Source organism: Mus pahari, chromosome X (assembly GCF_900095145.1).
Source record: "Mus pahari chromosome X, PAHARI_EIJ_v1.1, whole genome shotgun sequence".
Taxonomy (NCBI): domain Eukaryota; kingdom Metazoa; phylum Chordata; class Mammalia; order Rodentia; family Muridae; genus Mus; species Mus pahari.
Window position 1 is genome coordinate 84,659,664 of NC_034613.1, and position 12,801 is coordinate 84,672,464.

The 12,801-nt window shown below is 39.2% G+C and overlaps 1 pseudogene; it reads right to left on the reverse strand.

Annotated features, from left to right (window-relative positions):
* Nucleotides 1-9,395: 9,395 nt before the first annotated feature.
* On the reverse strand, nt 9,396-9,871 carry LOC110314290 (annotated as a pseudogene).
* Between the last annotated feature and the right edge of the window lie 2,930 nt (nt 9,872-12,801).

Below are 12,801 nucleotides of genomic sequence, written 5' to 3' on the forward strand. Positions count from 1 at the left end.
AATGTTTCTACACAATTAGTCATGGGACACGAAGCCAGAGGCTCCCCTTAGCAAGGTGTCATCTCTTAAGCTGGATGAACTGATACTATGTATATATCTTATAAAATCAAGGGAGACAAAGAAGAAAAAGATCATAACAATATTTTTCCAGGCATGTGCTGGCCATACTTGCATACAGAATTTCACTCAGTCCCTCCTAACACATTTTTATTCTTCACTAGATGAGAGATTTATCTGTAACTTTCCTAATTGATTAACATCTTCTGTATAGAACCACATTCAGACATGCTTGGATGCTGTTTTCCACAGAAAGACATGGAGAAGAAAATTCCTAGTATATTGGTTCTTTGTGGAAACAGATGGAAGAATGTTGACTTATCTCAGCAATCTGACTCTATCTGGTTAAAGTGAAGCTACAGCAGGCCATCAGAGCTGGTAGAGTGCTTTTATCTTTGGTTCACCCCCTTCCATAGACAGGCGGGCTGGGTTTTATCATCTGGATTCTTACGTAGAAGGAACTGAGATCTAGGAATCACAGGAAACCCTGACAACAAGTAACATTAATAATAAGTTCCATTTACTTACTAAAGCCATGCACTGTGCCAGACTCTCCATGGATATATCACATTAGTGGAACTTCACAACAATCATAGAATCTGAGTCTTACTCGAACATCATTTTGCATAAAATAAAACAGAATTTGTGACATGAAGTTACTTGCCTAATTCTAAATCACATACTCATATTCTGTTATAAGAAAGGTTAACATTGGCTTTCCACATTGCTAAATTCATTGTTTAGCCTTCTTTCTATACTATATGGCTACCCAATTTCTAGGAAATTTAGGGCTAGAGCCTCCCATCACTGCTATCTTACTCAGTGCTCATCTGTTGTCCTCTACCAGGTAGAGGTAGACACAAGTCCTCTTTACAGTTTGTTTATTTTCTTGCTAGGAATATAAAATGTTAAATGAGGAGTCTATGATGATAGGCTTCTAAACGTGTAGTGTCAGAGGGATGCACAGAGGACCTAGTAACCGTAGGAGAAAGAAGATTAGTCAGGACCATTCCTTGAAACATGAGCACAAAGGCTCTCAGAAATGAAAGGCAAGAGCTTCCCAGTTGCACTGCAGAAGTAGAAAATGTGAAGGCACTTTAATATTAACCAGTTTAGATGCTGTACTTTAAAAGAAGGCCTTCCAGCCAAGAAAAAAAATTTAAGGGCCAATTCATTCACAAAGCAGACAATAAATTGAGACTTTCATGCCACTTTGATTTCTTTCAAGGCAATTCCTTTGTTCTTTTATTCCATTCCTGCTTTCTTTTTTGTGGCATTTTTTTTTTACATACTTGTTTTAACTTCTGATATTTGCTTTTTCTTCTTGTCTAAGGCTGCTATGATTTGATAGGTGGATTTCCCCCCACAAAGATCTATGTTTTAGAGTCTTAGAGTCTGGCATGACAGTGTCAGAAGGTGAGGCCTAGTGGGAAATATTTAGGTCACTGGGAGCATGTGCTTGAAAAGTATAAAGATAATTCTTTCAGGTCACTGATGTAGTTCATATAATAACAAGCATTTATATAAGTCTATACCTGGCTTCTGAATTATAACCTTGTTATAACTAGAATTAGTAATGTGATGGCTCCCTTTTATATATGCTCCTGTCATTCCAGTGCCACAATAAGGTAATGAAGCTCGGGATGTCTTGCTAGAGTACAAAAAGATGTCTGGATTTTCACCCTCCAAAACTGAGCTAAAAACCTCTTCTGTATAATTATCATTATTGTATATATGTGGCCATGGTGAGCAAGTTATACAGACTACAACTTTGGGGAATTGGTTCTCTCCTTCTGTCTTACGTTCCAGGAATTTAATATTGATCATCAGGCTTGCACAGTAAAATTTTTACCTGCTGCAACATTCTCTTTTGAGGTGCCCATGTTCAGACATTTTGTTATAATACTGTAGAATAAAATAATACACTGGTCTGTGCTCATTTTCAGAATTTGCTGACTAAATACATCTTTCTAGCTTTGACTTTTGGTCTTTCTGTATATTCACCTTGAACTTGCTTTCCTTCAGATATTCATTTTCTCAAATCATCCTAGACAGAAAAATCTTTTGCTGGATGTTCCAAACTAATATTTAGAATTTTCCATACAAAATTTTCTTTGTTACAGGCTTAGAAGGACAAGGTTCATCTGCTGCAATCAATAGGTTAAAGAGCACAGTTGCAAAGAGGGACAACAAAGTCCAAGGAAATGAACGTAAACCAGGCGAATGAAGACTCCCTAAAACTATGACAAGAAGACAAAGTCAGATTCTTAGGAAATGGAGTCTTTGAAGGGTCCCAAAAGAAGGGTAACAAGAGTAAATGCTCAGTGAATGGAAGCTAGGTGACAGAGAAACATCTCCAAGGAAGGGAATAGTCTTGGGGTCAAGATTGTAACAGGAGATAACATTTGAAATGTAAATGAAGAAAATATTTAATAAAAAAAAAGATTGTAACAGGAAGCACAGGGCAGCACAAACCTCAGACAAAGGTGACTGCCTTATAATTAGGTCAAATAACTGAACACTTGGCTCGACACCTTGTTTAAATGCACTCCAAGCGCTAAGATGAAAGGATGGACTATCCAGAGACTACCTCATCCAGGGATCCATCCCATCATTAGTCACCAAACCCAGACACTATTGCACATGCCAGCAAGATGTTGCTGAANGGATCCTGATATTGCGGTCTCTTGTGAGGCTATGCCAGTGCCTGGCAAACACAGAAGTGGATGCTCACAGTCAGCTATTGGATGGNACACAGGGTCCCCAATGGAGGAGCTAGAGAAAGTACCCAAGGAGCTGACGGTGTCTGCAACAACAATATGAACTAATCAGTAACTCAGAGCTCATGTCTCTAGCTGCATATGTAGCAGAAGATGGCCTATTTGGCCATCATTGGGAAGAGAGGCCCCTTGGTCTTGCAAACTATATACGCCCCAGTACGGGGGAACACCAGGGCCATGAAGTGGGAGTGGGTGGGTAGGGGAGCAGGGTAGGAGGAGGGTATAGGGAACTTTCAGGATAGCATTTGAAAAGTAAATAAAGAAAATATCTAATATAAAATAAAATATCAATGTGATACAAATTATGACCCATTTAGAGGAAGTGGTATTAAAGAAAACCTAACATATAAATTGGAGGAAAATGAGAAGTCCAGATTAAAAACATGAACATACTACTTCCCAGACCTCCATTTTCACACTTGTCAGAATAATCTACATGCAAACAGAGAATTATTTGCTTTTTAAAAAAATAAAAATGATAACTATGTTCACCTAAAAAATAAAATGCACTCCAAGCCAAATTCTGGATGTTTTGAGCTACAACAAAATCTAATTCCAGTTTGAAGGGAACAGATGAGAAATTGGGTCCAGTGTTTTATATGCTGTGAGTCAGCTAGGCCATGCATTTTAAAGCTATATTCTCTATAAGTACCACACACTCTCTGTTTGTTCCATTTGTATTCCTTTATTTTTTTTTTTGAATTATTTCGATGCTACCATTACTGAGATAAGAGGAAAAAAATGCATTGCATCTGACCTAAAGAAAAGATGAGATCAAAGATGGCCAAAGTTTCCTATGTTCAGCATCTCAGAGTTATTGATAGTTACATAAAGAGCTTACCATCCATGAGAGAAAAAGAGTCGAACATCAATTCCATCCTATGTAGGCTTTGCTCTCCCACCAGTCCTTGTTAGCCGGCTCTACCACATTCTCTGTGAGCCCCATGATCCACATACACCTTGAATGCCCAATTTGTAGAAAGGGTTGTCATAACCACTAAAAATGATGAACTCAGTGTCAAGATTTGAACTTTCCAACAATGATAGAGTCTCAAATATTTGAATTGAGACATTTTGTAGGAATGAGAGAAAAATTTCCTGTGATAAGGCTAGTCAGTCTTTACAAAAATAACAATCCCTTTGTCCCTGTCCCCCAACAATTCATTATTGAAATTTTCATGGATAAAGTCTAAGTGCCAGCACTTGTTTCAAAGCTCCTTGTATATTTTGAACATGCAGTTAAAGGGATAAAGAGCTGATGTAGTTCAAACTCAGAGCTGATGTAGTTCAAACTCCTCAGTCTAAGTATAGGGAAATGAAGATTCGCATAAAGGAAAAAAAACAGTGCTAGGTGTCATGGGAGATTAGTCAAGGAAACTAGAATATAAGTGTCCTGTTTCCTTAGCCCATGATCTTTCTTCACATTGCTTTGCCTTGTAAAATAGCTCTGCAAACCAGGGTAACCTCTAAATCTTTTTTTTTTTTCATTTTTACTGGTTATTTTATTTATTTACATTTCAAATGCTATCTCCATTCCCAGTTTTCCTTCCATAAGCCCTCTATCCCCTCCTGCCTCCCCCCTGCCTCTATGAGGGTGCTCCCCTACCTGCCCACCTTTTAAGCACTTCTAACTAGCAGAAAGATCACCAGAGCCTTTCCATTCACTCTTTTTCATATATGTCTCATAACAATAGCAGACTGAGATGGTGTCTTAGAAATTGTATAGTGATTGCTACGTATGTGAGATGAAATACTCAGACCCAAGGAACACTTAACATCAGAATATGGGAATTTTATTTATGAAAGGATTCCAAATTTTTTATCTGCTTTTGGAAAGAACATATTTCTAAACACTTAAAGCGGTCGACAGAGTCTGCATAATAATCATTCTGATTTACATCATTATACACTTAACATCACTATGAATCCTTTTGTGATTACAAGAAGAACAAGAAAAAACAGCCCTATTTGGGGCATCATCTAAGCTAATTTCTTCTGCTGGTAGAAACGCAAATTTAGGGAATATGAATGATGAGAATTAAGGTTCACACTGCCCTTCAGAATGATTATGCTGATTTAGACTTACAAGAACAAGTAGAAATGATCAGTCCTCTTCATTTATTCCACAAAGAGAAAAGCCTTGTATTTTACCTTACTAATACCATATTTCATATATTAATGAATGGCTGTATTACTGTGGTTTCCCTATTCATATCCTTTTGACAATTGTAATACATAGAATTCTAAAATGACCCAAGTTCCCCCTTGCATACATGCTTCCCCCTAGAATGTAATCAGTGCCTGCGAATAGGATTTAATATGTATTCTGTGTATGAGGCATGTCCTAAGTAAAAGATGATGAGATCAGTCAAGGACAGTTCAAGAAAACCTACAGAATCAACTCACCTGAGCCCAGAGGGGTTCACAGAGACAGAACTGCCAACCAGCCAGCATATATGGGACTGACATAGGCCCTCAGCACATATGTAACAATTGTGCAGTTGGATCTTCTTGTAGAGCTCCTAAAGAGGGAGAAGGGGCTGCCTTTGGAACTTTTTGCCTTAATGGGACTGCTTTGTCTAACGTCAATAGAAGATGTGTCCAGCCTTACTGCAACTACATACACCAAGGTTGTTTGATATCCATGAGAGACCTCCCCTTTTTTGAGGAGGGAAGAGTGGTAGGGTCAGGAGAGAAGGTGGGGCTAGGAGGAGAAGAGGGAGGGGAAGTTATGAGCTGCAATCAAGATGTAAATTAATAACTAATAAAAGATTGACAATTAAAAACAGATTATGAAATCATCAATGGCATGTTTTTTTGTTTTTTGTTTCCATTCGTAAAGGGATTTATTGAGGCAACTGCTTTTGATACTTTTTTAACCTTTGAGGTTAAAGATTTTTTTTTACGTTTTTAAAAAAATTTTATTAGATATTTTTCATTTACATTTCAAATGTTATCCCAAAAGTCCCCTATACCCTCCCCCTGCCCTGCTCCCCTATCCACTGGCCTTCCCCTGTGCTGGGGCATATAAAGTTTGCAAGACCAAGGAGCCTCTCTTCCCAATGATGGCCGATTAGGCCATCTTCTGCTACATATTCAGCTAGAGACACGAGCTCTGATTAGTTCATATTGTTGTTCCACCTATAGGATTGCAGACCCCTTCAGCTCCTTGGATACTTTCTCTAGCTCCTCCATTGGGGGCCCTGTGTTCCATCCTATAGATGACTATGAACATCCACTTCTGTATTTGCCAGGCATTGGCATAGCCTCACAGGAGACAGCTATATAAGGGTCCTTTCAGCAAAATCTTGCTGGCATATGCAATAGTGTCTGTGTTTGGTGGCTGATTATGGAATGGACCCCCAGGTGGGGCAGTCTCTGGATGGTCCATCCTTTCGTCTTAGCTCCAAACTTTGTCTCTGCCACTACTTCCACGGGTATTTTATTCCCTATTCTAGGGAGGAATGAAGTATCCACTCGTTGGTCTTACTTCTTCTTGATTTTCTTGTTTTGAAAATTGTATCTTGGGTATTCTAAGTTTCTGGGCTAATATCCACTTATTGGTGAGTGCATATCAAGTGACTTCTTTTGTGATTGGGTTACCTCACTCAGGATGATATCCTCCAGATCCTGGAAACAAACTAAACAGAGACACATGGACACTAACAGACGTTATGAAACAAATGGATTTAACAGATATCTACAGAACATTTTATCCTAAAACAAAAGGATATACCTTCTTCTCAGCACCTCATGGTACCTCCTCCAAAACTGACCATATACTCGGTCACTAAACAGGCCTTAACAGATACAAAAATATCGAAACTATCCCATGCATCCTATCAGATCACCACGGACTAAGGCTGTTCTTCAATAACAGCATAAATAACAGAAAGCCAACATTCACGTGGAAACTGAACAACATTCTACTAAATGATACCTTGGTCAAGGAAGAAATAAAGAAATTAAAGACTTTTTAAGAGTTTAATGAAAATGAAGCCACAACATACCCAAACTTATGGGACACAATGAAGGCAGTCCTAAGAGGAAAACTCATAGTCCTGAGTGCCTTCGAAAAGAAACTAGAGAGAGCATACAATTTCATGTTTATGTTATATTATATTCATAACTAACCTTTAATATAACAGTGGAAATTCTTCATGTTATGACAGAGTTCCACAGCTAAGAACTTACAGTGACATCCAAGGATACTGAGTCCCTTTCTATAGCTGCCAACAAGGAAGTAAATGGAAACTCAGCCCTACATCCACAAATAACTTAATTCTGCAATATATTGTCTCTGTGTGCTTGAAATAAGACTACTGAACCCAAGAAGTACTGATATTTTGCCACTTTAAAACTCTGAGTTTGAAGAAGCCTCCTAGTTTCTATGGTCTCCTCTTTTAATATTTCCCCTTCATAAAACTTTAACCTCCACGTTGTGAGAAACCTACAGTACATAAATATACCACTTGTAGACATCCATAATAACAGCTCCAGTTGTTCTAGCACCAACTGTCAGGCATACCAGGGAACCATCTTAGATTCCTAAAGTGATGGAATATGTAGGAAGAGAACTACTCAGCCACATCCACAGAATTATAAAAATGATTTTATTTCCATTCATTGTAAAAAAAATGATTTTTAAGCCAATAAACTTTGTGCTTTACTATGTAGAACCAGAAATTTACTTGGCATGTGCTATGTAAACCATTATAGACATATACCCAATGCATTTGTTCTGCAGGAATAGATAACCAAGTATATATGAACACATTTAATCCTCTTATGGAATAACTAGTATTATTATATCTATTTGACAAATGAGGAAATGATAATGATACTTAATTGTCCCAAGATCACAATGCTTACAAATGAATGAATTGTAATATTAGCTCGGAGTTCCTATTCCTAATGAAGACCCTGAGATTCTGCTTATAATTGCAAGATTTTGCTTATGAATGCAAAAATCCTAGTAATATTAACAAATATATCTTATATAGTGGACTACTTCTTAATTTGGTGTGGAAACAATGCAGAAAACAAGTTGAGCACTAGCATGCATGCCATAATTCCCTACTCGACTCTGTTTCTGTGTGCTGTGTGTACATGCATACTTGCATGCGTCTCTCTGTCTCTCTGTCTCTGTCTCTGTCTCTCTCTGTCTCTCTCTGTCTCTCTGTCTCTCTGTCTCTCTCTGTTTCTGTATCTGTCTCTGTCTCTCCCTCTCCCTCTCCCTCCCCCTTCTCTCTCTCTCTCTCTCTCTCTCTCTCTCTCTCTCTCTGTGTGTGTGTGTGTGTGTGTGTGTGTGTGTGTGTGTGTGTGTGTGAATGTATATGTACACATGCTGGTAATTTTTAGTAAATTTTTAATAACACTGGCAGAATCAAATTACAAAATGTCCCAGAATACAGAATACAAAAAAAAACCTAGAAACAAAATAAGAACTGAAAGGTCACCCTAAAATGGTAATAATCTTTAAGATAAGGAAACCATTTTATCAAAGGCAGTGAGCATGTTTGGAAGAATTTAAATGAAATTACAGACAAGGTACACAGTGGAGCATTCCCAAACCACACTGATCAGGAAGATGCTGCTTGTGTGGCTGAAGGCACAGCACCAGAGACACAAATGAACCCAGTCTCCAGAGGATCTAGAATGGACCACCTCCAGGTGAACAGAATTTCCCACAATTCTCTTCCAAGACAGAAATTAATATATACTCTCTGTTTGTAGAATGTCCATGGAAATGAACCACATTAGCACAGGGAGCATGGGTGACAGGAGAAACAGGATGGGGGATTACCCCCACATCACCCATCCATATAACATCAGCTGTCACCACACACAGTGCTTGGTCTAGTGGGAAAGGGTAAGCTGTCTCCTCTGGATAAAGCTATCAGAGCTATGTGACCAGCAAACCAAAGATAAGAAGCTAGAACTACAGGTGTTACTACCCTCCAGACCAATACTGTGTCACTGCCCTGTGTAGGTCAGGGGACAGGAACTGAGAGGATATTCCTGGTTCACTTGTACTGATCATGGTACCAGGACACATGCCATCCTCAAGATTCTCCATGTAGATGGATGAGAGTTCCCCTATCCCCACCCCACGTGCATGACAAGGTATACTTCATTTAGGTCAGATATTCGCATCAATGTGTCTGCTTACCCCTGCTAAGAAAGCAAAGCAATTATTTGTATGTCATACTAGCTCATGTAGGCTCAAGGAGTGGCTGTTGAAATTTCGGTGACAGAGCTGAACACTCTTCTGAAGAGACACCCTCATCCCAGCCAGATAGGCTGCGGCAGTGGAGAGACCTTCACTCCAGCTCCGTGGGCAGGCCCTTAGTTTCCAAATCAAACTAAATCAATAGCTTAAACAGATGTAGATCCATGTGACAGTAAAGACAGTAAAGAAGATTCAAGGTTTTATATTCTTTAGATGTCTACTTATGCTGCGCTGACTATTAAAAAGTTATGTGCAACTTCAAGATGAAAGGCACCAGCAGTTTCTTAGAAGAGTCCTCATCTTCTAGAGATTTAACAAGATAGAACTCACTGGGGCTTCTGACTCAGTCGGCTAATAATTAAATCAAAGTCAATGACGATCTTGCTCTATTTCAGTGTGCATTTTCTGAATGTAACCCCAGGCAATTTAATCATGAGTCTAATGCCCATTGTCTGTTCACTGTTATGGTATTTATCTGACATGAAAATAACTTCTTGCATACCTTCCTGGATGATGAACTCAGCATGTTCATTACATGGGATCAAAGTAGTGAGCATATTGCAGCCCTTCATATCAGCTGAATTCTTGTTCCCGATGGCATTCAGCTTGGCATGGCACACATAAAGATATTTAATAGCCAGCTTTTTTCTGCTGTCTCCAAGACAATAAGTTGTCACTGAACCCATTTGACATTCCATTGTATCAGATCCCACGAATCTTGTTTTCTGTATTCTGGAATTTGGATTCTTGTTTCACTGAGCTGGTAAGAAGGCCACCGCCACAAAATACTCAGGCATTCCATATAGCCATCCCCACCCCCCTTTTAAAGTAAATGTATGTTAGGTCTAGAAGTCATATACTACCTTAAGCAGCTTTAGAATGAGGAAACTCACTGCAATGTTACTAGTCTAGGGAGAAACTGCTACACCTCAGCCCTAATGGGAGGCACAGTCCAAACAATTTCCTCATCTCTGCTCCAGGTTCTCCTGTCTCCATCCTCCCCACCACATGGGTGCCAGAAAAGACAGGGGGCACATCCTTCCCACTCCTCGATGAGCCCAGAAGTGGCTGCTCATGTGCAAGCTGAGCTGAGCAAAAGCTGGTTCTTCTCTGAGGGCACACACTAGCTGTCTCTTCTGTCAGTCCACCCCTCAGCCCTACCCCTGCCACAGCAGTGCTGAAGAAGGAGGTTGTGGGGCAGGGGGCTGTACTCTTGACTATAGACGTAACAAAATCATTTCTTTCAAACACCTGTTGCTGTGACTCCCCTCCCATGATGAACTTTATCCTGGAACTGAGAGCAAAAAATACTTTCTCTTTGTGTTGTTTAGTTAAGATATTTTATCACAGCAGTAGTAAATGAAACCAAGATAAAATATTAAAGTGATAAAAATAATAGGAAACCATACATAATAAATTAATTTCTATAACTGATTCTGGGAATGAAAGAAGTAAAATGGGAATGATGTGACACATAAAGAAAATTTTGATATTACCTATAAAAGTAAACTTTAAGTACATAAAAAATTTTTTTTGCAAAGCACCCAACAGTCAGCTTGTGAGCTTATAGAATACACTAATGGAGACAAACAGAATAGGATTTATGGAGAGATTCAGGCAGCATCTCAGAGGCATGTCAACAGGCAGAAAGGAGCCACAGATGTGAATGGGTGTGAGGATTGGGGAGCCTATTAGGACTGTGGGCTGGGATCTGAAGAGCTAAGTATTCAAATATCTGTTTCAGTTTCCAAATGATAGTAAACACAGTTCACATTTCAGAACTTCAAGTTAGTCACTAAAAAATAAAATGGATGTCTGGTCACATCTGCCAACAATTAGAAGAGATATTGGCACTGACTACAGTTTTGCCTCTGATGAGAAAAGATCCTGGCTGGATCCCCATAGTTCTGCTTCCTTGACCAGCTGCAGACCATCATGCTATGTCCTCAAAGAACATACTGCTCAGAGAATAGACACTCCAGGCCAACATACACTTTCTATTTCATTTCAGTGGTCTCAATGTAACTCCCTGTTCCCTCTTACTCCAGATTCAGGCTGGACCAGGCTGAGAATGTTCGAGAACAGAGTTGTGACTCAGGAGCTGACCCTCTCACGTGCTCTCACATAGGTTCCTCAGAATCTTACAGAAATTGAGTCTTTTGATCTCCAATTTCCAGTAGATCATCCTGAAAATCATGCCTAAAGGGGAAATAAAGCCTATCTTTAAACCTCATGCCTTTATGATTTCTATCCAGTAACATCTAGAGCTAGAGTAACACTATTACTCTTTATACAATGCAACACTCCTATAATATACAGAACATGGCACCTACTTTATTTGAGTATTTGAACACTCCTTTCAATTTTATTTTATTTTATTTTTTTAGTTCTGCCTATTCTTTGCAACTTTTTTTCAGTTCTGGCAAACCCTGGACCTCGTACATTCTCACTAAGTGTTCTACTACTGAATTGGTACCCCAGACTTGCCACAGCCCTATTTTAGTTTGTAGTATTACTACATTAGAAGTTGAAACCAGTGAGCCAATATTTCTATAGTACCCACTGTGTGCCAAAAATCCTTAGAAATATAACAATCTAAGAATGTCATGACCTAGGTGTAGTCTAGAAAGTGTGAAGCAAAAAAAACAAAAACAAAAACAAAAACAAAAACAAAAACATAAAACAGTAGCAGCAGTAAGCATGTCCTGTTATTTAGTAACACAGCAAGCTGAAGACTTGTGAGCTTCAGTATAAACCAACATGTTTGAGGGTGTAAAGGGGCTCCATGGAGGACAAGATGAATGAAACAAGGAAATAGATGCTCTTAGAATGTAATCATCCTTAGAATTAACTAAAGTCTGTTTTCCTTTCTAATGTGGAAAGAGAATTAGATCCAGCCTATTCTAGTAAAGTTCAAAACAGAGCTGAGTCAATATTTTGACTTATTAACTATAGGTAGAATTTAACTTGCCCTTTAAGTTTGGCCAAGTATAGGAATGCTTAAAACACTGACAACATGGACCAGTGAGGGGGCTGTCTGGTTAGATTTTTGTCAACTTCACATCAGCTAGAGTCATTTGAGTGGGGGGAACTTCAGTTGAGAAAATGCCTCCAAAAGATCAGTCTGTAGACAAGCCTGTAATGCATTTTTCTTAGTGATTGATGGGGATGCGCTCATCAACCCATTCTTGGTGATACCACCCCTGGGCTGCTGGTCCTGGGTTCGATAAGAAAGCAGGCTGAGCAAGCCATAAGCAGCCGTCCTCCATGGCCTTATGTATCAGCTAGTGCCTCCAGGTTCATGCTCTGTTTGAGTTCCTGTCCTGACTTCCATGGATGATGAACAATGGGTGGGTTGGGGAGCAGGGCGGGGGAGGGTATAGGGGACTTTCGGGATAGCATTTGAAATGTAAATGAAGAAAATATCTAATTAAATAAAAGATATGGAAGTGTTAGCCAAATAAACCCTTTACTCACCAACTCACATTTGATCACCTTGTAATTGTAACTCTAACTAAAACAAGGGCTCAGGAAGTCAAAGTGCTTGCTGCTGTGACCTGCTTGATCCCCAAATCCCAAATGACAAAAGGAGGGAATTGACTTCCCGAAGTTTCCTTCAGATCTTCCTGTATGCAACAGCACAGGTGGATCTCCACACATACACAAATGCAAACATAAATAAATAAAGTATTTAAAAAAAACAAAAGAAAAGGAGTTTACAGCATAGGCCTG